Source organism: Pseudopipra pipra, chromosome 4 (assembly GCF_036250125.1).
Source record: "Pseudopipra pipra isolate bDixPip1 chromosome 4, bDixPip1.hap1, whole genome shotgun sequence".
In the NCBI taxonomy this organism is placed as follows: Eukaryota; Metazoa; Chordata; class Aves; order Passeriformes; family Pipridae; genus Pseudopipra; species Pseudopipra pipra.
Genome location: NC_087552.1, coordinates 43,536,763 through 43,562,533, shown reverse-complemented (window position 1 = coordinate 43,562,533; position 25,771 = coordinate 43,536,763). Strand labels below are relative to the sequence as shown.

General features: G+C 36.4%; 1 long non-coding RNA gene across 1 annotated transcript in view; it reads left to right on the top strand.

Moving 5' to 3' along the window:
- The window catches only part of LOC135413258 (uncharacterized), a 54,481-nt gene extending 29,570 nt beyond the window's left edge, over positions 1 to 24,911 (top strand). Inside the window, exon 3 of the long non-coding RNA XR_010430151.1 lies at positions 24,230 to 24,911. This is a non-coding gene — a long non-coding RNA (uncharacterized LOC135413258). The remainder of the gene's footprint in view (positions 1 to 24,229) is intronic.
- The last annotated feature ends 860 nt before the right edge of the window (positions 24,912 to 25,771 follow it).

Sequence of the window (25,771 nt, the reverse complement as noted above, 5' to 3'; positions counted from 1 at the left end):
GACTTGATGATGTTGGAGGTCAGTTCTATGAATCTATGGATTCTATATCTAATTTTATTTACCTTTTTGATGGTCATGTTACTCATAATTACATAAAATGGTTTCGTTTGACTGCATCCTAAGTTACACGTGTCCTGTTTGCTATACTTTCTTTACAATTAACAATAACTGGTCTGAAAACCAAATATTAAACATATCCTGATTATTCTACATGTATTTACTGACATCACAGCCCTCTGCTTTTAGGTATACACAGAGGAACAGAAAACCTTCTGTATATTAATGTAAGAATTCAATTAATTTGATCTCATCCACATAGTACTCGAGATCAATTCTACAAGAAAAATCTATATCCTTTCGTAAAATGAAGGTGAATTCAATCATACTTTAATGTAGTCAAAGCACAAGCTCAGATGAACAGGAAAAACTGTACAAACCATAGAGAAAACAAAAAAAAAAAAAAAAAAAAGAAAAATATTCACTTGCCAGGTTGACTAGAAAGTGGACCAAAGCTTTTGATGAAAAATTGAAGAGTAATGACCAGAACTTGGAATCCCTGGAAAATGTTGTGGTTAAAAGCTTTATCTGCTTTTAGGTTCTGATAGGAGTAGATGGATTTATTTCTGTGTATTGCCAAGACCATGGGTATGCTGTGTCCAGTTGTGCCTACATTCTCTGAGGGATTTGAAATGTAAAGATGTTACTAACATGCTTTAAAAACAAAGATTTCCCTTTAAGAGGATTTTTAAGTTCACTGCAATACTGGGAAATAAGATAAAGCTGTGTCTTCTTCAGAGCCTGTATGCAATATACAGGCTCAGAGCATTTATATACATATAATGGGTCTGACCCTATATACATACCAAAATAATAAGAAAATACCTGGTAGTGGCCCCCTCAAAAATTCAAATATCAAATTCTCTGTCATGAAGAAAGTGTTAATTCATGTTTAAAAGCCTTTATTAGCCGTTGTGAACCAGTGGCTTATGCAGAAGGTGCTGGCAAGTGAAAACTTACAGTAAACTAAAGAAAAGACTAAATTATCATTGTTTTATTTAAATATACACAAGTTCTTTTCATAGCAACAATTCTTGTTTTATGTCACATATATAATGGGATAATGAAAAAATTCAGTGAATTAAAGGTTAAATTCCCCTTTTAAAAATTTCAGCAGCAAGCACCTCTGCTTCCTTTTTTCTGACATAGAATTGTAAATTAAACAGTCAGCAAAACTGTGGGATGTCTTTAATCTTAGTCCTTCTTTTGCAGTTACTAGAGGTGTAACCTCAGTGTCAAATATAACGAAGCCTGAAGTCAGCTATAATTTGCAAAAGTATCCTTCCATTTACTGTCATGTCCAATTGATAACTGAAAGAAACAACTAAACTCATAGCTGCTTATACAAGTATTATCTAATGAGTTGTTTCAGATAAATACTTAACAGGCACAAACATGCATACATTTTGCTGCTTTTCTATACTTTTCTACAGGTACAACCTATTGGATATAACGTGCTATGTAATTGGGAGAGATTATATAAAGGCACAACAATCCTCTGTATCTTCCACATGGGCAGATCAAAAGATAAAACTATTTTACTATTTTGATTTAGATTTTAAATATTGATCTCTCTTGACTGCTTGTAACTGACAAGGTCAGCTAAATTTTGTCTACTTGATCGGTCAATTAGACATACTTGATTTAATCAATCAAAATTAATCTTCAGGTTGTTATTTGTTCTTCACGCTATTTTGGAATGCACTAAATGATGTGTACACAGAGATTTCCTTGACTTATCAGTACTGTCATTTCATAAATCCCACCACTGTTACAGCCATTTTTGAAATTTATTACAACTTTTCAGTGTCTATTAGTTCAAGAATACTGAATACATAAGACTACATCCTGAGAAGGCTGTAAATCGGGTGTTTTCTTAAAGCTGTGATTTCTCTAATCAAGTACTGTTTTTTCTACGCTGTCACAAAGAATCACTTACCAAACCCCTTGGTCATAGATTTTTCCCAGCATTTAAACGCAGCAATTCTTAATGTCTAGGATAAACTGGATTTTTATTAAGGGAAGTTCTGTCTGCTCTATACAAATCAATATGATTGTCTACACAAGGAGAAATAGCCTTCCTAGGTCAGTTTTTTGCTCAACAAAGCCAATAATAGAAGCATTTGCTGTGTCCTTGTTCTATCTAGGCCTTTGGAAAGGCAGCTTTTCCTTAGCTTGTGATGTGAATGAGGGGACAGTAAGACTTGAAACAATTCTCTTTCTGGGCATGTACAGAAGTCAATTTTATAACATGTGCTAAAATAGATACTTATTAGCCAAAGATATGTATAGTTTTCTTCAATGAGGGAGAGCTACCCGAGGGAGAGTGCTGAGGGCAGGACCGTTCTTGCTTCCTGCACTTCTGAGCAGGGAACAATTCAAAGTTTGCAGCTCAAGTTTTTCTGGTAGCAGTCATTTAACTAATTTCAATAATAGAACTTTTCCTTCTTGTATAGCAGCACGATAAATGGAAAATGGAAATATACCACATGTCAGTTACATTCCTGCTCCTAATGAGATAAAATCCATTTTTCAGGATTTATCAGAAACGGGATTTTCAGCACTGGTCATCTGAATGAATATAATTATAGACTGAAGAATTCAGTAGTACTATGTATGTTTCTTCCAGGAAGGGTCTGCTTCTAGTTCATAAAGCCTAAGTGCTTTAGCAAGCATATAATATGCTTTAAAAATGTAATTATCAAACGTTGTTTCTGTTTGAGTGTGGCTGAAACAGTTCCCAAGTGAGGCAGCTACTGCCATTATTTACTCATATTCCTGCACAGATTGTATATAGGCCATTGCACCCACTTGCACAGGGGTACAGGAGAATACTGACTGTACATACCCTACTCTTGATATCCTGTGAGTAGGCAGGTGCTTGCTCAGACTCAGATAGTACTTCCCCTGAAGTACATCTTTACGGTTCTTTGTCTGAAGTAACAGCTTTATTTCCACAGTTCAGAGAATTCAGAGAATCTTTTATTTTTACTGCTCATGCTGATTAGTGTAGCTAATTGTAATTCCTGTTAATGACCTGAACTTACTTTTCACCAAAAAAAAAAATAATTCGTGTCCTCAGTTTGTTAATCAGTTATGAACTCAAAAACCTCAAAGCTTCTGTAATAATACTTATAGTCAAATAGTATTTCTGTAGTAAGCAATTTTTTCTTTTCTGTTCTTTGTGATGAAGCTTAAAATGAGACCTAGAAAATCCAACAAAAGCCTAAGAAACAAAGTTGCTTTGTAAAACTGAGTTTTGAACACTGCAGCTAGAGTTATTGGTAGGATAATTAATTCCAAGGTTATATTTCCTTTTGTTGTATTTTATTTTAATTAAAAGGAATTGGATATCAAAAGACATGAGATAATACTGAAACCTTTGAACTGCTTTAAGGCTTGCTAATTCTATGTGGAGAACTGACAACAGTTATTTAGTCTAAGTGAATCTGCTAGGTCCCTCTGATACATAGATCACAGGTTGGAGTGAACTTTGTGCTGCCTCTGGTAGGCAACATGCTTACAATAGGAACTGAGTTTATGTGCAATTTTACATCATTAAGCTGTTGAGTGAAATCATCTAGTTATCCAGTGTCATGTATTTCAGCTCAAAATAGCATTTTTCACAAACTTGTGATGAATCCCAAAATGTGCTCTTAAGGAATGACAGACATGTAGTACAAGCTGAAGAATGTCTTGTAGCATCTGTGAGATAAGCAGATTAATCACTAGCCTAACCAAGTAAAACTCACTGAGGCCTTATCTGAGCACTTAGGTTCACTGTGCTAGTACCAGGCCACTTTTTTAACAGCTGGAACCATGGTGGTTTGCAATATGCAATCTAAACATATTTTTGTCTCCTGACCGAGGACCAGTGGCAACTGGTGGCAATAAAGAATATCAGGATTTTTCGCAAGGCTAAGGGATATGGTTTAGGAATGATTAAGGTGGTGTTGTGTCAATGGTTGGACTAAATGATTTTGAAGGTCTCTTCCAACCTTGATTCTGTGTGATATCTCTCATGCCAGATTACTGTTTTAAGGTGCCTTATTTGGCCTACATGTTTTATAAGCTGTGTGAACAGCAAACTGATTCTAGAACATTAGGACCCTTTTGAAATTGCCAAATATTTGCTTGATCTAGGAGATGAGGGGTTGAAAAAGCAAGAAAAAAAATCTGAGGTTCAAAAAAAAAAAATCTTTTTGCCTTTCACTCATATTCTAAAGTTCTGTGGAACCTCAATATAGCGAAAACAAACTATTCAAGATCACTTAGGAAAAAACCAAAAACCTCCTGTAGGTGGTTTCTAGAATTCAGACGTTTTCTTCTTTTTCTCTTGGCTTTTTCTTTCCTAAATTGGATTAAGGTAACCAGACCAAATCTTATATTGTGACAGTACAGGAAGAGTGTAAATGGTGAAGGTGCTCGAAGTGCCTTAGTCTCATACACAGGAGTCACTTATCATGGGGTCTCTGCTATTAATGTGAATTCCTGGGGAGTAGTAATAGACATTTTATCAGTTTCTAGTAGCATTTAAGCCTACTCTATGAATAAATGAATATTTTCAGGTTTTAAGTATTTATTAATGGTTGTGCGCAGAAGTTTCAAGACCTAATGAACCGTTTATCTCTGAATTGGAACGTATTCTTATAATGAAGAATCCCTCTACTGAGTAAACTCCCATAGTTTCTGTAATTATACTTGGCATTAATTAGCCTAAAAGGTGATCTGAACTGTGGTTACTCAAATGCATTGAGCATCTCTTCCCATATCTGCATCTAAAACTGGGTCAGTATGACTTTTATCTGTCTTCTCTGGTGGTGATCAATAACTTTCTGGTATTGCTGCCTAATTTGTGTCCTGTGCATTGTCACAATTCATAAACTGCTTTATATTAGTCCAAGTGAAGGCTCCAGAAAAGACTGAGCTAGAAATTGCTCTTCAAACATATAACACAAATATCACTTTGTTATTCGGAACTACTTGGAATGCCTTCCTCTCAAGGAGGGAAGTAGGATGGGGCCCTATTCCTTGTATTGTGTCTTAAAGTATCCTAGTATCTCACACAAAATTTGTTAATTTATATTTTTTTAAACTAGAAGGAGGAAATATGGTTGCTTGAATATCAAGCTTCACCCTGTGTATTTAATCACAAATTTTTAAATTATTGTTTTAGTACTTCAGGTTCAGAATTATTTTTTAAAAAAAGGGTAAAGGCAGTGCTTCAACTTCAGGTGACCACTTAAAGTGGTTTTTGGGGGGATTTTTTGGTGTGGGTTGCGGTCTCCTTTTCCTTAGGTGCATCCTATTTGCAATGCTAGGAACTTTTTTTTTTAAAAAAGACTTTTAACATGCTTGTGTAGATTAATCAAGAAGTATTTGAAACTTGATTTGTGATACAAAAAAGCTAGCAGCACAGCTGGTTAATACTAGAGTTTCTAGTTTAGTAGAAGGAGGAGAGAATCATTATTTGAAATATCCCCTGAATCTGACCTATGGTCAATCTTGCCATCATTTCAGTCTGTGAAAGAGACCTATCTTTAGTTTTCTTTCTGATGTAAATGAAAAATACAAGGGTAAAATTTGTTAGCTTTATGGAATAGTTTTTGCTGCTTAATACTGTATTCACTGGTTATACAAAAGGAAAGTCTTCCTGTGGAATATTAAAGGCAGTCTTACATTTCCTAGATTACTTCTGTGCAATATATGCTTGCTTTGTCAAATAAGATAAACACCTGCAGATCACAAACATTTGCAATACATGTAGTAAACTTGGGTTTTATCTTGGTTTATTACTGTTTTGTTTAAACTGCTGTCTGCTGCTTTAAATATACGGGCACTTCTCCTGCCACATCTCAAAACAGTTAGTTGTCTTGGAATGCTTAACACAAAATAATGAGACAGTGGTACTCATGTTTTGGAAATTCTGGACTGCTTCTTGAGTGTTTAGTAGATCCTGTTTGTTTGGGTTTCTTCTGCATAGAAGGTAGGTCTTGAACTTTATTGACTAACTGGACTTGCTTGCTTGGTTGTTTCTTTAAGGAAATGATGGATTTTTTTACTGTCAACAACACATAGTCACTCTGCTTTCTGTCAGGCCTTGTCTGCCCTCTTGCTAGCCCTTATGATATGGCAGTCCACTAGGGCTATTGCTGTTGGTGGGATACCATTTGTTCAGAGCTTTCCAGAGCACTGGACAATCCATACAACTTGATCAGTACAGTACAAGCCGAAGTAAATTCTGTGGGTTTTCTGTCAATGCTCCCATAGCCCACTCTGAAAAATTACAGGACTGCAATGTAATAGTGAATGGGGTAACATCAGACTGGCTGCCTGTCCCTAATTAGGTTCTTCCATCTTAGGCCCTGATGTCTTTGACAGATTCAGTAACAACTTGGACAAAAGACTGGAAGAGATACTGAGCAGATTTGCAGATGACACAAAACTGGGAGGAGCTGTTGATTCCCTCAAAGACAGAGAGGCCCTGTAGAGACATCTGGACAAATTAGAGGACTGGGCAATCACCAACCATATGAAGTTCAACAAGGGAAGTGCTGGGATGGGGCAACCCCAGATGTTTGTACATACTGGGGAATGAGATGCTGGAAAGCAGTGCCATGGAAAGGGACCTGGGGGTCCTGGTCAATGACAAGTTGAATAGGAGTCAGCAGTGCCCTGGCAGCCAGGAGGGCCAACTGTGTCCTGGGGGGCATCAGGCAAAGCATCGCCAGCTGGTCAAGGGAGGAGACTGTCCCACTCTGCTCTGCACTGAGGCGGTCTCACCTTGAATATTGTGTGCAGTTTTGGGCACCACAATATAAGAACAATATTAAGCTATTAGAGAACATCCAAAGGAGGGCAACAACAATGGTGAAGGGTCTTGAGGGGAAGCTGTGTGAGGAATGTCTGAGGTCACTTGGTATGTTCAGCCTGGAGGAGACTGAGGGAGACCTCATTGCAGTCTACAACTTCCTCCTGAGGGGAAGAGGAGGGGCAGGCACTGATCTCTTCTCCATGGTGACCAGTGACAGGACTTGAGGCAATGGCCTGAAGTTGTGTCAGGGGTGGTTTAGGTTGGATATTAGAAAAAGGTTCTTCACCGAGAGGGTGGTTGGGCGATGGAACAGGCTCCCCAGGGAAGTGGTCATGGTGCTGAGCCTGACAGAATTCAAAAAGCATTTGGACAATAATCTCAGACACCTGGTGTAACTCACATCCAATAACTACGTAAAGAGAATTAGGATTTAATATGCTAAAACAACAATGTATTTTCACTTTTTAAAATTGCAGTCCTCCGAATCTTCTGTTATTCAAACAACCTTTGCTCAATTTCTAACTTTATCACTGAAGCAATTGCACATAAAAATACACCCAGGTTTTCAGACGTGGGCGGTGTTTTCAGGACTGGGAGTAGGGACATGGAGTTGCTGCTATGCCAGTTACTACCTGCTGTAAAATCTGGCATGCATTTGGCTTCATTCTTGGAACTACTTTTGTAAAAGCTGTGCTTCCAAGAGTGGTAAGAATGAGCTGCTCAGCCAGGAATGCTGATTTGCCCAGCATAGTGATATACTCGCAAGAAAAGCTGCTTTTGTGTTTAAGGGATACAGATTAGCACAGATAAGAATTTGTAGTAAGCCATCTAATACCAGTTGTCAGTTACTTACTTAAATATTTATCACATAAAAATACACTACACTTTGCATAGTCAAAATAAAAGTGAAAAGAATCTGCTGTACCTGAAGGCCAGACATGTTTATGGACCTTGGGGATCTGCACATTAAAATTTCAGTCTTACAGAGTTGCTGGATCTTTCTCTATATATGCTGATTTCCCTCCATTCATTTTAATTTTGCTAGGTACAAAGGATATTTGTCCTAACTGAAACATCCAAATAGTCTGACACCACACAAAGGAAAATAGGCACTGTCCGTGTTCATATGAGTGATTACTTGAGCATAACTAAACAGATTTTAGTGCACTTAATATTCAGTGTTCTGAAATGTGTATATTTTTTTAAAATTATGTTTTGAATGTCATTATAATGTCATTGCATGGTAGTGAGTATTGAAAGCCTTCAGGATTGCTTCATTTCTATGTGCATTGCTCAGCACTGAAAGCTTGCTGAGGGCTGAGCCTTGTTTGTAAATGAAATTAACTTAGAAATAGCAGCTATGCTTGACTAGAAAATGCTTCGTAATAAAGTTCTTAAAATATTAGTGTGATTGTAGAGGAGCCACAAAGATCCAACCTGATTGAGGAAACTGCTAAACACCTGCCATGTCAGTATTCTGGTTTGCTGTTCTAAGCCATAGACAAAGGAGTCTCGGCCATGATTTAAGATGATCACTGGCTAGAGCTACCTATCATAAATTATGACTTCAGTAACCCAATTACATGAGTGGAGAGAAGAATCCATGGTCAGGGCAGTTTCCAGCTGAGGAAAGGCTCTTTCAATTTTTATGGCTTTTGCCAATAAAGTTATTAATGAAAAATCATAAAGAAACATCTTTGTGATGGATTGTACCTGCATGGCTGTATCTGTAATCATAACACTGGAAATCCTGTTGCTTCAAGTCTGTAGAACATGGAGATTTTTTCTCATGGGAGGGAAAATTTTATTGCTTTATTTCTTTACACTGGCAAGACAGAACTCCAAAGGAGAGTTCCTGGTAAACAGGACTAAGCATAGCTGCACACTTGAGGGATTTTCCACTGATGTTTTACATGTATTTTTTTAACTTTCAGATTAAGACATTTTAACTTAGAGTCAAGACTAGATAGGTTGAAATAATCAGTAAAGGAGTGACTTACCTTTATGCTGAAAGTTCTTCAAAGATGAAAGAGCTTTTTTGCTAGTCTTTCCCCTACATACCCTGTTCCCTGAAGCAGAGAAAGGAACAGTGCATATAAGGGAAATGCTATTTATTAATGTTGCTTGGTAACCCATTTGATGTGCTTGAAATCGCAGTAATAAAAGTTTTGTGGCATCTTAGCTTTCTGACCCTTAACAGCTGCTGTACTACCTGAAAAAAAAAATTATAGTTCAAATTCTCAGTAATTTCACACAGTTAGAAGTACTTATCTTCTGTTGAGGCTAAGGTCCTAACTCTTGAGAGGAGCAAGGGAGCAAGCGAGTTAATTGCTTTAAAGTGAATAATTAAATTCAGAGCTGAAGTTTAATATTCATTTTCATCTCATCCTGAGAGTACAAGCTCTTCCAAAAATGAAGAATTTATTCATTATGCAGAAGGTAAGTGAAGAAAAATACAAATCTAAATTCACTCACTGATTTAAAGTGATTAATCTGTTTTTGTGATGTTTCAGTCAATATCATTATTGCTTTATTAATACATGTAGATTGATTTTTCAAATAGTCTAATGTATTCATACACTGGAGAGTACAATGCCACCCTTTTTCTACAACAAATGCTTAATATGCCATTGTTATACAGATAAAATACTCTCCACATTTACAGTTGTTATTGAGCTATGAGTGTTGTGAGGGAGTGATTTTTTTCTTTTTCTGCATGTTAAATCAGTTGATGCATTTAACTGCAGTAATACCTGGATCAACCTCACTATTTGAAATTGCATTGGCTAAGGGCAGTGATTTTGCATAGATACTACCTGGAATAGTATTTGACCTGCAAGATGTTTTCTGTGATCACGTGAATCTGTGTGACCATAACTGCAGCTTTCAGTCCTGTTGCAACATAAGACCTAGCCTTTTAGAAAACAAATGTTCTGGTAAAATGTGGAGGGAGTCATCCAGAACAACAGTGGAGCTTTACAATGTTACTTTTGCAAGTACTTCCGTAACTTCTGCCCTTAAGAAGAATGGATATCCAGTGAATGCATTTCATTGTATCAACAATCCAGATATTTTTAAATAAAACTATCTGTTTCAAGTGTGTAAGTAATTATATTTAAGAGAATTAAATTATCTGTTTGGAAAAAGACAAACTTCTTTCTAGGTATATTTTAGAATTGCATCAGCTTTTGGTTATGCCACAGCTTTTTATAGCTTGACTAGTGCTAATGATCTCATTCCCTTAACCTGATAATAATAACGGAATACCTTGATTAACTTGAATGGCAGCTCTTATTTGATATGGTGGCTAAAATTAACAGCACTGCAACAAGTTGCCACCCTGTGCTTTTTCTTACCTTATACAACCAAATAACTAGAATAGGATGATTATCTGATTAAAAAATAAATAAACAAAAATTAATATGACTGATAACAATTTCTTTAAGAAAGAAATTTGCCCTCTGTTTTTCAGAACACTTAAAAGTAACTGAGACAAATCCAATGCAGACAATGTGACCAAAAATACCATTGGTATTTTGACTTCTCTCCACAGACCATATATAGTGCAGGCAGGAGAAGCACTATTGCTTTCAAGGATATCACAGCTCCCCTGAGAGGGAAAAGGCTGGAAAAAATTATCTGTAAAGGGAAATTTTAAAATGGGTACACTGAGATCTGGATAACTCCTTTAAAGCAGATAAATAGCTTTAGAGATCTTAGAATCTGGCTGGCTGACTACTGTTAGCTTAGTTTAAGTTGACATAGAGTAGGAAAGGTTAGCGTGCTGCTACCGGTTCTTCAGGTCGACTGCTGCTCTGAAGTCTTTTCTATCCTATTTCGTGCCCCACCCCAACCAAAACCAAACAGGCAAGACTTGTCAAATTGGTAAGATATCTACTTATGTTTCTGTATTTGCTGCAAGTTTTGAGATGCAGGAAATGTAAGAATATAAATTTATACAATTTATTATGATGAAACCAAATTCTTGCTAAAATAGACAAGAATATGAGAAGATCTTGTTATGACTAGGCTGCATTTTAAAGTGCCTTTCTGCATCTAAGTTTATTTTTTACCATCAGTTCACTGAAGGATGATGCCATTAGGGAGTGCAGACTCTTCAGTAGTTTCTAATAACTAGCAGAACAAATCTTAATTGCATCATGAGCTATTTAACTATAGTCTGAGCATCCTTACAGTGACAATGTAAATCAGCATGAAATCATGAAAGGCAAATATGATGGTACCCTTTTACAGTAACTGGAAGATTGGCAGGAAAGTGCACAAGGAGACACTGATTTCTCTTGATGAAATGGTGCCGAGAGGAATTTTGCAAGAGCTTAATGATAAACATGAGTTAAAACAATTCTGAAGTGTGAAACTTGAAGGTACTAAAACTAGTGCAAGACTTTCACAGAAATTCAGAATAGGTTCTTTTGAGTTTAGCACATCAAAGATTGACTTCTCGTCATACAGTTTTCTATACACTGATCTAGCTACTTACCCAGTTAAGGCTCCTACCTAGCACTTAACCAAATGTTAGTGCTAATTCTGGCATCTCCTGTAGGTGGGAGCCCTAGCAATAGAAGAAGCTCAGTTGTTTTTCTCTTCTCCAAAGTATGCTCTTAGCAAGCCAGTCTTTCAACAGACTATGTATAAATTAGGCTGATGAGTCTCAGAAATGTACATATCACTTTGCTTATAGACCTTCAATGAATGCTAATTCATTGACAAAGTGTGAAAGTGTAACTTTTCAGCTAAAAAGACTAGAAGTCAACTCATTCGTTTGGAATGTACAGTATGTGATTATATAACTTGCTGAACAGGCGACATCACTGATGACCAATCAAAAAAGCTACACTTCTGACTATGACTTCTGTTCATAATATTCCAAATACCAAAAATGAGACTACCTATTTGGCTTAGCACTTTTCCTGTAGGATTATAAACAAAAACTACTTTAGTGTTTTTGAATATGTCTGACTCTGGCAGCAAAAAATGCTATAAAATTTTGAAACTAAATTCTGACTGCACAGGATTTTCAGGGGGGAAAGATAGGAAAATATTTAAAGGAGTAGGTATTCACTAGACTGAGTGCTTGAAAGCAGTGACATCTTTTAGCTCAGCTGATGTAATGGACACATATTCCTTCAGGATGTGGCTAGTAATGAATGGATGTTTTTTTCATAAGCAGCTAGTGTTCTAAAATAACACCAGGGTGGGGCAAGCTACAGCAAGTGATAAGCAAATAAATTATTCAGTTAAGTTAGCTGTTCAGAAGCTTTGAATTTTACTTCATAATTTGTCTTCCTTGAAAATTTCTTACATTTTTCACTAGATATAAGGCTACTGTCATTTAACCTTCCAAACACTAGAGCTTTCAATTTGTTCAAGATCCACTGTAAGAAATTCAGAATTCCTTGCAAAGAAGGCATATAGTATCATTCCATTTTTTATTCCCTCACTCTAGAATGCTCATTGTAGTCCTTAAGGCAAGAAACTAGCTCTGAATATTTTCTGACTCTCACTGGAAGTGTTCGGGAGGGCAGCTAGGTGCTCTGTTTCTGCAAGTTTTTGATTCTCAGCAGTGTTCTCACAGGGCATACATTATTGCAGTGTAAATCTTGAAGTTCTCAAAGCAGATATTTATAGGCAGGCTTGGTCATTGGGGTCTTGCTGGTGGTACCTAGGGCACAATTGTGTTATTGGTAGAATATGAAAGAGTAGAAATGGAATGGCTGTACTCACACTACATACATTTTGTGCAGGGTCTGACGCTAACTGTTCCTCTCCAGGAAATAAGGGGCAAAGAGCTCATGTTAGAAAATACAGCAATTTCCTTGGCCTTCATATGAGAGCAACTGAGTGAAAGCTTTATCTCTTTCCAACAGAATTTATCTAATCATTTGGGATGTGATCTTTGTCTTATCATTTATCTGTCCTATGGGATAGGATATGGCTAATCCATAGGCAACAAACCATTTTGAAGTGGCTTTATCCATAACGATTTGTGTGCTTCAGGGTAGTCATGAAAAAGCCCTGGTAACAAACTGTGGCGTAATTGCCTAGAGCATCCCCTGGAAAAATGCTAGCAACTTCCTTAAAGACAGTTAATTCTTTTATAAACTTAGGTTTTCAAATACTGCACAAGAAAGAAATGCAAGTTCTCAGCATTTTGAAAATTGTCTTGCATCAACATGGAACACTGGACCGACTTTTATTTGGAGTCTGGGAATACACATACACCCACCTAGTACTCCCTTGGAAGGTGCTAACTGTGCAGAATCAGAATACCTGTTCAGTTTGGAGTTGTTATCAGTAACTCAATTGTAGCCACTAATTATGACTAAAAGTTTTTATCAAGAGCTGTGAAAGTTCACACAGCTACTCTAGTTGAATAGAGGTTGTACTTATACTACTCCAGGAATATAAAACCTGATGCCTCCTGAAAATATCTAGAATGCATAAGGATATTTTTGATACATACATCATATATGACTATCAGTGTAAATTCTGTCTCTGTCACTTCACATATTTCTACTACTAGCTCTGATTAATAAAATACATAAAACATAAAGTAAAATATAAAAAATGGGAGACAAATTGCGAAAATCATGATCTGTTCTATATAATTTTTTTTTGCGTACCACCTTATAGTGGCACCTGTGTTCACCTGTTCATTTACCAACTGTAGATACTTCTTTGGAAAATAAATCTCTGTGTAGCAGAAGAGTTTACTGCTTAAAATTTACTGATGTGATTACTGAATGCTGTACTGATTTCTTGGCACTTTGAAAAATAATTTACTTATTTTTCAGGAAGTCAAATTACTAGATCTTAAGGGATTTAGTTAAAAGGTTTGGAAAACAAAAAGAAACCAAAACAAAAAAAGCCAAAACCAAGCCTGTCTGATCATTTAACAAGGCATATCCTTTAAAACTTTTCCTACTTCAAGTTTTTATTACAGTAGGAAAAATTAGTTAAATTAAGGACCTGATGGTAGTGTTCAGCTTTGGAATATTTTTCTTTATTTTGCCCTCAAACCTCTAACTTCTGCCTAAATTCTAAATCTGAAAGAAGGAAATTTTCAGCATTATACAGTGAACATCTACCTCCCTCAGGCTCATGGAAATTGCTTTTCTCATAGTGGAAAAAAAAAATCATCATACTATAACTTTGAATATTCTTCTCTATGCTGTGAATCATGCTTCTCATATTCTTTTACTTTTAGTAACAAAGAATTCTTTTCCTTTCAATAAAAATAATTGGTTCACCTACATTTACTTTGGGGACTCTGTGATTAGTCAGAACAGAAACGTCAAGTATACCTCAAGGTACACCTCAAATACTTGTTAAAAATAAACTCTATTAGTAATTAGCTGTAAGTGAACTTCTAGTGCAGAAGCACTAAAAATAATTGGCTGTGGAATGTGGTTTTCGTTATAACCTACAAAAATATACTGAATGGATGAAAGTGAATTTTTTTTTGTGTTGTCGTAGGACTGACTCACTGCCACTTCTTTTCTTGATACCACAGGTCTTAAAAGTAAATTGTCTGACAATTTACACACAAAAGTGTGTAAACAGGCAATTGAAATTTGTCCTTATTCAGATTCCATGAGTCATTCCATAAGCAATAAAATTTTCATTGTTCTTAAATTTTATTTTCACATATATTTGTATCCCTTGTTCTTTATAGCACCAATTATGAAATCTCATTTTTCCAGTTGTATATTAGCTTATTCTAATAGGAATACTAGGTGTTGGGGAAAAGTTCAACTTTCACTGCTATCTTTTTATTCTGACAAAGCCGTGGCCACTCTGCATCAATAAGATTACAAGATGTTTTTTAAAAGCAGAACAATGTTTTACTTTTTCTGGACTCTTATAGCTTGTTTCACATGGTTGTAACTAGATCTTTCAATTTGCAAATAAGTTCTGGATGAACTTAGAGAAATAAGATAAGCTTACAGCCATTTTATGTCAGCATTACCATTTTGAAAAAGCACAGAAATCAGATGATCTGGTCTGGCTAGGATAGTTTGGTAGATTGGCATTTAGTAAATGGGAAGAGATTAATAATCTGGGTAGAAAATGTGTAACTTGAGTGCTAACTGCTTTCTTCAAGGGTGGCTCTGGCTGTGTCCTCAGCCTTTGGAGCTTTCCTGGCCTAATAGTAATTGACCTGGAACCATACAGCTGTGGTTCAAGTCCTAAGTTGTAATACAGCCAAGTTAACTTGGTAATTAATTGTGCCTTTGCACAAGAAGCAGCAGTGTGACAGAGTACTGTTCTGTGATTTGTTGCTGCTATTGACAGAAGGCTTAGTATCTGGGATTGGACCCTGCTGCCAAATTCAGGGTGAGCAGTGACTGCAATACCTTTCTCCGTTCCCCTTCTGGAAAGCTGAGAAAAGGTGGACAAAACAAGAGGTTCCTGTTTTCTGTATATGGGCAAAGGACTCATACATGTTAGAGGGGGACAGATAATATGCCCTATGTTTTTCTTCTGTATCCCTGAATTTGGAGTCAGAATCTAGTAGTTTGAGGGTTTGCACATTGGAGTTGGATCTAGGATTGCAGCTTACAGTTAATTGTGAAATGTAAACTGGCTATGTGCTCCTAACTGGGAAACTGAATTCTGTTTCAGTTTGGACGGGTACACTAAAAATACCGGTTCTGTCTCTTCACATATTTTCAAAGCTCTGGGCTCTTGTTTCACTTAGAAGCTTGAACATTTCCTCAGTTTTGACCTTGGCCAATGAAAAATACCAAAACAACAAGTCAGTACTTGTAAATGTGAAAGTGTATTCAGAGTTTCTCTATTTAAAATATACAGCACTGAGAGAAGGAGAAAGTGATGTCATTAAGTTTTCTGATAACTCATTAAAAGGGATGAAAATATTTGGAATTATTTTTCACACCAAATGCAACAAGATTTCTCCTGTCTGTTGTATATTTACTTTATTTATGTCAATTGTAAAGTCAGGTTTATTGACTGTACATTGGAGTTTTCAAGTGGAAAGTTAAAATGCAAAAAGCTGCTACTGAAAGTAGTGATAAGTTTAGAAGCAAGCAACTGGACCAATTGATTAAGGCCTTGACCAGAATAGAGACGTCTGTAGACCAAAGGAGGTGATAGTGCAAATCATGTATCTCACTATGTAGACTAATGGACAGACCTGAGGTTGGCGCTGTTATAATGTCAGATCACAGGGTCTGTTTGGAAAGGTGGACAGAAGAATGGTGGAAAATGCAGGAAGGTGAGATTTCTTGATGTTGCACCAATTAGCCCATAAGATGATTTTGGGCAAGTTGCTTGTCTATGCTCTCTTACCTGCCTCAAAAATGGCAGCTTTTGTTGTCTTTGAGGTGCTTCTTCATTGTTTTAACATCGTTCATTTTTTTTTAGCTTCAGGTATTTTGAAGATAATGAAAATCTCTAGCACTGGAAGTTTTGAGCTGTTTTAATACTAGCTAGCTAGCTACAAGAACAGGTTGAATGAATGTTAAAATTGAATCCCAGACACTGATAACTAACCTGAAAATGATATCTTAAAGTATGTTGTAGATACACATATCTTCACATCTAGTGAAACTCTTATATAGGATTGGTAAATTGAGTACTACTAAGATTAGCCTGGCTCTGGTGAATAGCGTAACTAACAGCTGGCTTTACAATTTCAGAGATGTTATAGAAACCTCGCACCTTCATCCTGATCGTTGTCTTTTGCTGTAAAATTTAAGTCAAGTTTTTCTGTTAATTTTTAACACTGAGACATCTTTCGGTTCCTAAACAAAAGACTAGCTATTCAGAAAAGATATCAGGATTTTCATCTTTCTTGTTTGGTTTTGTGATCCTTTGAGGAGAGGAGATCTAACAACTTCTTCCTTGTTCAGATACACTCAGTAGAAAACAGCTAAAACATGAAATTGGCAGTGAGTTATAGGTAAAGTTACAGGCCTGCACAAAACAGAAGTGTATGCTGGGCCACTGTCCTGTAGTCAGAGCCAGAAAGATTTGTTAACCTTTCTGCTTTTAAACTTTAATGTTGTTACACTGGAATTAAAAGTAGTTACTCTATTTGATAAAGAGGAGTGCTGTAGCTTACACTAAGCAAAGTGCTGTTAGCCAAAGGTGATCAGTTATAAATTAAAAGCAGGACAGTTTTGGTTTTTTTTCAGTTTGCTTGTTGCAGTTATTGAGACTTGCACTTCAAAACGTTTTTGGATGAATTCACAAATATCTTTGTGTCTCTGCTGAGGAGAACTAAGAAAAGTTTTGGTGTTTCCTTTTGGGAGTATTGTGTTGCAAACTACTGCTTACTAACTTCTTCAAAACCAGGAGTCAGAGTTCACTGTGCTTTGTGAAGCTTGAACAGCACAATTCTGCAGAATTCTTGGGCAAGAAAGGAAGGAAAGCTGTCAACTGTTATGTACCAGGACTACTAGTCTGCATAATTGTTTTTCTCCCTGTTTCACTAGCCTAAAGTCTTAAAAATCAAAATTACCTTTATCTGGAGGGCCCAAGTGATCCATTTCTTTCCCTATCAAAATGCATTTTTAGAAATATGATCCTGAAACATTTGAGGAAACCAGAAATTTTCCCCAGAATTGCTGCTCTGGCATGAAACTTTTGTAGTATTGCTTAGAGAATGGAAATGCCCAGATGGGTGTTATAATCCCCTGGACACAGCACTCCTCAGCATCAAAAAAAGTGCTGATGTCATGATTCTGCACTGCAGACTCTCAGTTGTTTCAGTACTGAATGTATGTATGTGTAGGCAAAAGCTGGAGCTGATGGCATTTAAACTGGCTGCTGCAGAACTAACTACTATAAATGCAAATGAACTGTTTCTACTCCAAAACAAAATTAACTCTATACATAACCTTAATAACTTACTATCACTAATCACTGCAAAACAAGGGGAGTTTGCAATTATAATGTATATATCCAAAACTACACAGAGTGAAATCTCTCCTTATTTCTTACATTGTTTCATTTAAGGATTTTGTTACAAAAAGCTAACTTATTAGGTGGGACACATGAGCATACAGATTTCTTCCGTTCTCATAGTTCTGAGATTAATATTGAAGCCAACGCTGTTTGGAATTGAGTTGCCTCATCCCTGTAAACTTCACTTTCTGAAAAGCCAGTAAGTTGATCTCAGGGGTGGAATTTTCATTTCACTTAATGCACAGCAAACTTCTCAAGGGACATACTAAATAACAAACAATTTTTTTTCTTGGAACAGTGAGTATCCTGGTAACTAAACTGAGATTAGTTCAGTTGGTTAGAGCAGGGTACTAATAATGCCAAGGTCATAGGTTCAATCCCCGTAGAGGCCATTCACTTGGACTTGATGATCCTTGTGAGTCCCTTCCAACTCAGAACACTCTGTGACTGTGACTGTGAAAAACCAGTTATCAAACAATATGTATCAGATCTCTGTTTGGATTTTAGAACAACAGTAATAATTATAATATGGAATGACAGTTTTTATCTTTTAGACAGGTTTTTCCTGAGACTCTGAGAAGAAATTCCCTCATTTTTTAAGTACTCTATTTTCTAAAATTACTAAATTTGTTCTTTATTTTCCAGATATTTTGTAGCTGTCTGTCTTATGCTTTCTTTGTGCAGTTTTTGTTCAAAATGGGGTTTAGCGTATCAAATAAATTTAATTACATATCCTGTAAAAACTGAAGACTTTTTGAGGGAGTTCAAAGCCAAGCTGGAATTTTGTGATGTTGGTATTCTTTTTAGCTCTTCAAATGCAGAGAAGATCATAATACCAAGTCACCTGTTAGGTACTTAAAGGGTAGCCTTTATTGACGTTTTTTCAGCATTGCAGATATCTAGCATTACGCTATCTAATGCTATTTAAAATTTACCTATTTTAAAAAGACATCTGCTGTGTTATTTTGTTTAATGTTGCCAAGTTTGATTGCTAGCCAAGGCATGTTTGTCCTTTAGTCACTGACGAATTCATGACTGTGTTCCAGAGATGTGACAGATAATAAGCTGCCTCATGCAGTTGGTAAAAGGTAATCCTGACCTTTCCTACAAATAATTAGTGTCAATTATACTCCCCACCTACATCCTTTTCTCCACTTTGGTGAAAAGAAAAAAACCAACATCATGCTTTTCCTTATTTTTTTCTAGTAATGTGAGTAGAATTTAGCAACCCAGTCCCAGAATTTTCTGCATAACTTGAGTATTGAATTATATCAATCTGGGAAATTACTGTAGATTTTATTGTTTAAGTTTTCTACCTCTTGCATCAATGTTAGGGTACCGATTCTAAAAGGATAAGGTACTTAAAAGAAATACCAGATGAGGCACAAATCAACTGAAGTGGTCTTGTGTAGATGTTGACTTTACCTGTTGATTATTGGTACAGCACTTGAAAATTACTATTACACCAAACCAAGTATTTGAAAATAGTTTACTGAACTCATTTTATTTCATAGATGTTACCTGGGTAGCTCTGAAGATCCCAAAAGTGTTGTTAACACCTTTCTGAAACTTATCTTCAGACTGATCTTTCCATGATGTTTCCTTTTAATGATAAGCAAGAATGTCTTTGCAATCCTATTCTTGAAAAAGGTCAGTTGCAAAGGGTAGAAGTCTAAATTCCTTCGGTTTTGTAATTCTAAATTCCTTTGGTTTTGTCCCTTGACATGTGTATGAAACTGGATGTGTACAGCTGTGCTAAGTGGCTAATTAACTTGAAATTGGATTTTGCCTCCCAAGTAACTTTCATGTGGTTGAAAAGTCTGAAGTTGTACAATATATTAGATGTAGCCTGACATACAGAAATATAGAAATAGTATAGTAATATACAGCTCATAAGGTTTTTCTGCCCTTGTTAAAAAAAGCCATTTATTGAACATAGGCTGCACTTAAATTATAAGCTTATGTTGTTTAATTTCTCAGAAATGATGATAAATGGAAGAATTGTATACAGGGTTTAGTCTTTCACGGGGAGGGGTTCAACTGAATATTAAAAACAGTTGGGGTCTTGTGCAAGACATTTAGTATTTACTGTGGAAGACACCAATAAAGGCCTTGATCCAGATGATTTATTGTTCTTTCTCTGTACTGGGCATTTTTTGAATACTAAATTTTATTTTTAGAACTGACATTGTCTTCCTTTGTCTTTCCTAAGCTCAAAATGTATACATTCTCTTTTCTGCCTGTATTTTTTTATGGAAAAGACAGTTATATCAACTGTCTCAATTGCATGGACAAGAAGCTATAAAAACATAAGCATTGTAAACCAATTGAGTCATCCAATTTAGCTTAGTGCAAAGCATGTTGCTTCTCATCTACGGTATCATATCTTTCCTTGGGGTCACGTAGGTCATTTATCCTAACCAAGGACAGAAATAATATTTGACACCACCTTTGACAGAGAGTGGTGAGTGCACGAGGCTAAAGAGTTGGAAGACAGGCTGTCAAGTACCAGGGTACTTGTTTTCACTCTTTCACTCTTACTTTGTTAGTAGGGTAGTTTCATTAGGTCTTGACTCCTTAACAAGTGATATTTCATGTGATAAATTGCAAGTTTATCAGTCCAAACCCCAAATCATCAGTTGGTAGGCAGTATCTGCTTTTAATTTCTATGTGATGCTGTCCTTTAAAATCCTCATCCTGGTTTTTTCCCTGCTTTGAAGTATATTAGTTGCTATGGAAACAACATCTGTGTTGTGAGCTTCTAAGTCTTGAATACATTTGAGGCGTCTTGTTTTCTTTCCTCTTGCATATGAATACAGTGATTCTTTTCCTCCCACACTGTATTTGCAGCTTATATCAGAAAGTGATGCTGAACAAACTCTCCACTGCTACTTCTCTAAAGTTAAATGCTAGGAGACTGTAGTATCCAGCTACTCTTATATTGGAGATTCTGTTACTACCTTTAGTGTTTCTGCTGATCTGAGTCTCATTCAATTCAGAGAAATCAAAGATATAAATTTTTTTCCCAGAGAGGAATAAATATCTATAGTAATTTTAAAAAATGAAATTGGGACAATTGTTTTTTATTGTATCACAGATTGGTTGAGGTTGGAAGGGATCTCTGGAGATTTTCTGGTCCAACCCTTGTGCTTTAGCAGGGCCACCTAGAGCCAATTCTCCGGGATATCCAGAAATCTTTTGAATTTCTCCTATGACAGAGATGCAATACCTGGGCAACCAGTGGCTGTACTCAGTCACCCTCACATTAAAAAGTGTTTTCTGATGTTCAGACAGACTCTTCCATGCTTCAGTTTGTGCTCATTATCTCTGGTCCTGTCGCTGGGCATCACTGCATGCAATCTGCCTCAGTCAGAGTACACACCCTCCCTTCTGGAATGTACATATAGATGAGATTCTGGTCCCTGCCCTCCCACCAACCTCCTCCCAGCTTTCTCTGGTGTAAATAGTCACAGCTCTCTCAGCTGTTCCCCAAAGGATGGACGACTCCCTGTCCATCTGTATGCCTGGTTTGCTGAAGTTTCTAGTATGTCAATGCCTCCTCGTACAAGGAAGCCCAGAACTGGACACAGTACTGCAGCACTGCAGGGGTGGCCTCACCAGCACTGCACAAAGGAGAAGGATCACATTCCTATCTGAATGTTTCAGCTTTCCCCTCTCTAGAGCTAACTCTAGTTGAAGTTTCTACGATTAAGTCTTAATGTTAATAGGGTATTTGATGGAAAGCTGGCAGCAGACATTAAAATAATCATGTTTCATAATTTTATACCTATTGCTAGAACACCGTTCAAGACCAAAAATTAAAACAGAGTTGAAAATCACTTCAGGATGAAAGGAAATGAGTGTTACATTAAGTTTAAGAAGCCCAGCCATGGCTTAAGCTAAAAAGCAATTGGAATCTATTGTATTGCAATGAGAAAGCTGATTCACTTCCTAGAATAAAGGATATATTTGGCAGGTGATCTGCTAAAGTTCCTAATGTGTTACGTTGCACTCTAAAGAAAATAAATAAGCTACCAAAAAAGTACAAGCTGTTAAGCTCTGAGTGGAGGTAGATGCTAATGTTATTTGTTTAAGCAGTTCTGGAATGCTTTGGCATTGTTTCACTTCCTAGCACAAAAGAAGAAATGACCTCTTCATGAAAAGAATGCTGTGGATAAGCTGGTTGGTACCTTATCAACACTGCTATTGTAGTTATGCCAGACAGACATGTTAGTGTGACTTAGACATAGTCTGCTATGGTATTTATACTTTGTCAGAGGTGTTTTGAGATTGATTTGTGACCTCATCTGGGATAGAGAGATGCTTCCAAGTTCTCAAAATTGATAAAACCTAAGTCCTCTTCACAAGGAGTTTATTTAAGACTTCATGTCTTCAAAGGTGAAAAATATGATGGTTTGCTACCTGTTTCCTGCTGATACTCTCATTCATCTGCTTGTCCCAAATCTTGCTGCTTTTAACAAGTGATGACCTGTAATACCATAGCTGATGACATTTCTTTCAGATGCTTTTGAACTTAGGTTTTGAATAGTTACTTTTACAGAAGGATTGTGCAGGCCATAAATTGCTGCATGAAAGCTGTGTGAATTCTAAGAAAGAGCAAACCCTTAAATGTCCTCTGGTTAGCTCTGAGGAGTGTCAGGGCTATCCCGACATGCTCCTTATCACTTAATAAGCCAATCTAATCAGGCAAGAACAATTCTTTTCATTTGAGAGCCACAAGTATGGTCATGTCTAGGGAATTGTTCTCTATTTTTAGTAAGCTGATTCTCAGCATCATGCAATGTTGAAAGTATGGGATGGGGGAACTGTAAAGAGATCATTTGGGGGTGATTTTACTTAATTTCTTCTTTGTTTTTGCTATACCAGATTGAACAAAATTAGATTGGTTAGAGAAGTATATTAAGAAGCAGACTTATTGTTTGCTGGGTGGTAGTACAAGGGGTAGAAAAATACAACTTGCAGGTGGCTGAAAGCAATTGAGGCTATAGGGGAAAAGGAATATGGACACGGAAAAATGGATCTTAAAAAAAAAAATGGCAACAACCCACACCCTAATTATTAGCAAGAACTCAGCTGTGTCTATATTTCAAGTTGCACAGAACTAGAACAGTTTGAATTGATTCTTGTTGGTTTGGGTCTTTGTTCCAGGCAGACCTGAGGTAAGACTAGTAAGGGGGTCTAGGTGAGTTGTAAAAGCCTCTTGCTAATTCCGAGAATTTGGGCACCATGTGAAAATCTGTGCTCCTGCCCCACTTTCCCACCAACAAACTCTTCTTTGTGCTGATTTTTTTTTCCATTTCTAGCAGTTGATATTCTATAAATGTAGTGATTAAATGTTAAGAATTGTTTCCCAAAATGGAAAAGAGGAATGCCTGTCCTAATTACTAGAGTATGAAAGAGTAGTCCATAAGTAGTGGTAAGAAGGTGCATGAGAAGTGATATGAAGCAGGGTTTTGAAATGAAGGGACAGCAGTAGATTGCCCAACTGGGGATACAAGGACCTGACACTTTCAGGCAGCTGCTGTCAAGGAGTTGCAAAGCTGAAGCAGTGATATAAGCAAGAGGAAGCGTTGCCAGTAGAGAAGATGCAGTTCAGCAGGACACTGGCAATATCACAGAGATGTGGCTTTAGGTTGTAGCCAAGAAGAAGGTGATGAAGAATAACAATAAAGGAGAAGGGGAAAGCTCTGGATTTATGCATTATAAATGGAGAAAAGAGGAGGCTTGGAGACTGACAGCTCATCTTCTTAAATACCTAACAATGATGTTTGAGTACTAACATACTCTCAGTCTACGCTGTTGGTGTCTAAGCAGGAGGAATAACATTTTATCCTGGACATTTGTTTATTAGGAAACACTTACTAAGGAGTTAATAAAATTTTCACTTCAGAATTCTGTTTGCTCTACTCTTGTATAAAAGATGGGAAAACATTTCTTTTTTATTATGTAACTATCAGTCTCATGTTTATACTTTTATATACAAGTGTAGGCTATACAATAAGACTTTACAATGCATCCTGACAAGTTTGGTTTTCCAATACATTGGGAAACAGAAAATTTCTTGTAAAATTCCAGCTTTTTTGCTGTAAGTTCTTAAAATTCTGGCACTGTTAGCATTTCAGGCCTCTGTGCATTTTGACAGAGCATTACTGCTGACACTGGCACCTGATGTTTACAGGTACTCAGGCTTATAGGGATCTCCAGTTTAGAATGGAGACAAAATTTACTTTTTGGTAGGTGCTGGAAACTAGGTCCAATCAGGACTGGAAAACTTCCAAGTACAAATTGACCAGAGAACTGCTAATTATCTTGACAATATTCTTGGTATACTCTGAAAGCATAGTGCATTTCGGTAGCAGTTTCTCATTTTTCATTTTGCTTTAGGTTACAGCTGATGTCTTGGTGATACTTCCAAAACTGGGAGGATGACTTTAAGACGCTCATCTGTGTGTTAGTTTCATTTTGAAGATTTGTTATTTTCTATTAAAACTGGACATTTAAGCATTCATTTTTGGGAGAACCTTGCATATCATCTCTTTGTGAGCTCAAGTTTGCCTTTTTCTCTGAAACACTGTCCTAAAGATCTGAAAACAGAATATTCATCCATACTATGGTTCTCATGATCTGCTCAATACATCATAAAATTTGATGTTTTCTTGGGATAAGTGACAATAAAGTATATAGGTGTTATAATATATGGTATGTTAGTTAATCCAATTTCATGGACAAGTAAACAGAAAAGGAAATAATGAGTCTATTTCAGATTCTTTTTCATCTTACTTTAAATGCAGCAAAAATTAATCTAAAACTGTATAGGCAGACAGTTTTCTATAATTTTTGTAGTATTTCATATTTGAGATTAGGTAGTGATACCTTCATTATTGCTTTTTTGCTAAATTACATCAGAAAGTAAAATATTAAATATAGGGTAGGAAATAGTGTGGAAATTGCTCCAGGAATTCAGTAGCATCTTTAACACTGCTGTAAAACATAAGGGATCTAGTCTTATTAGGTTAAGATTCTTTCATCTCTAATTAATTACAAAAAGGCTTCAGGGTTTCCTTTTAAAATTTTTAAATATTTGCTTTTAAGAAAATCAGAGTTACTTTTCTCATCTTTTCTCTCCTATTTTATGGCTGCACTACTTTTGATGAGTAGCATGTCTCAAAGGCTAACTGTGAATAAAAAAATATACTTCCTGTAATAAGACTTTCCCATCTACCCTTCAGAAAACGTTTCTGAAATGCTCATGATTGTTTTATTTAAATGCATGACACATCTTAAATACTTAAAGCAACCCATTGCTCTATACAATCTAGATACAGAATTTTTGCCAAGTACCTAGCTGAATCCACAGTACAGAAAATTGATCCGAGTTGTTACTGGTGAGAACTTGAAAATACAAAGCCAACAACTGGGGTTGTACTCAGTGTTCAGTAACCGGAGGAGCTACAGACAAGTTTGACTCTGAATAATAGTCTGAATTTATGTCTGAATTCCAGCTCACTCTTCTACAGGTTGTGTCTCAGGCAGTTGATTATAGCAATGTCTTGGGAATCAGATATCAGAGCTTTTATTCACAGGCTTGTCATCACCTGGAGCCTTGGAAACATTATGTTAATTAGTCTATACTTCAGCATATTCGCCTACAAATATTCATTCTATTTACCTGCCATTTTGCATTTAAGCAAGTCGACCAACGAATATTAAAAAAAAAAATCATTATTTTTAAATTTGAGACCTTTGCTACATGATGACTTTTTTTTATGATTAAAGCAGTCCAATTTGCTTTCATAATAGTCTTTTTCATTTCAATATACCATCAAGTGATTACAAAAATTGAATGAGGATCAGAAAGGTCTGTAATTGTTAATGATATTCAGGACGGCTGAACAGTAGGTGTTTTCCTATTTAAATAGTTAATAT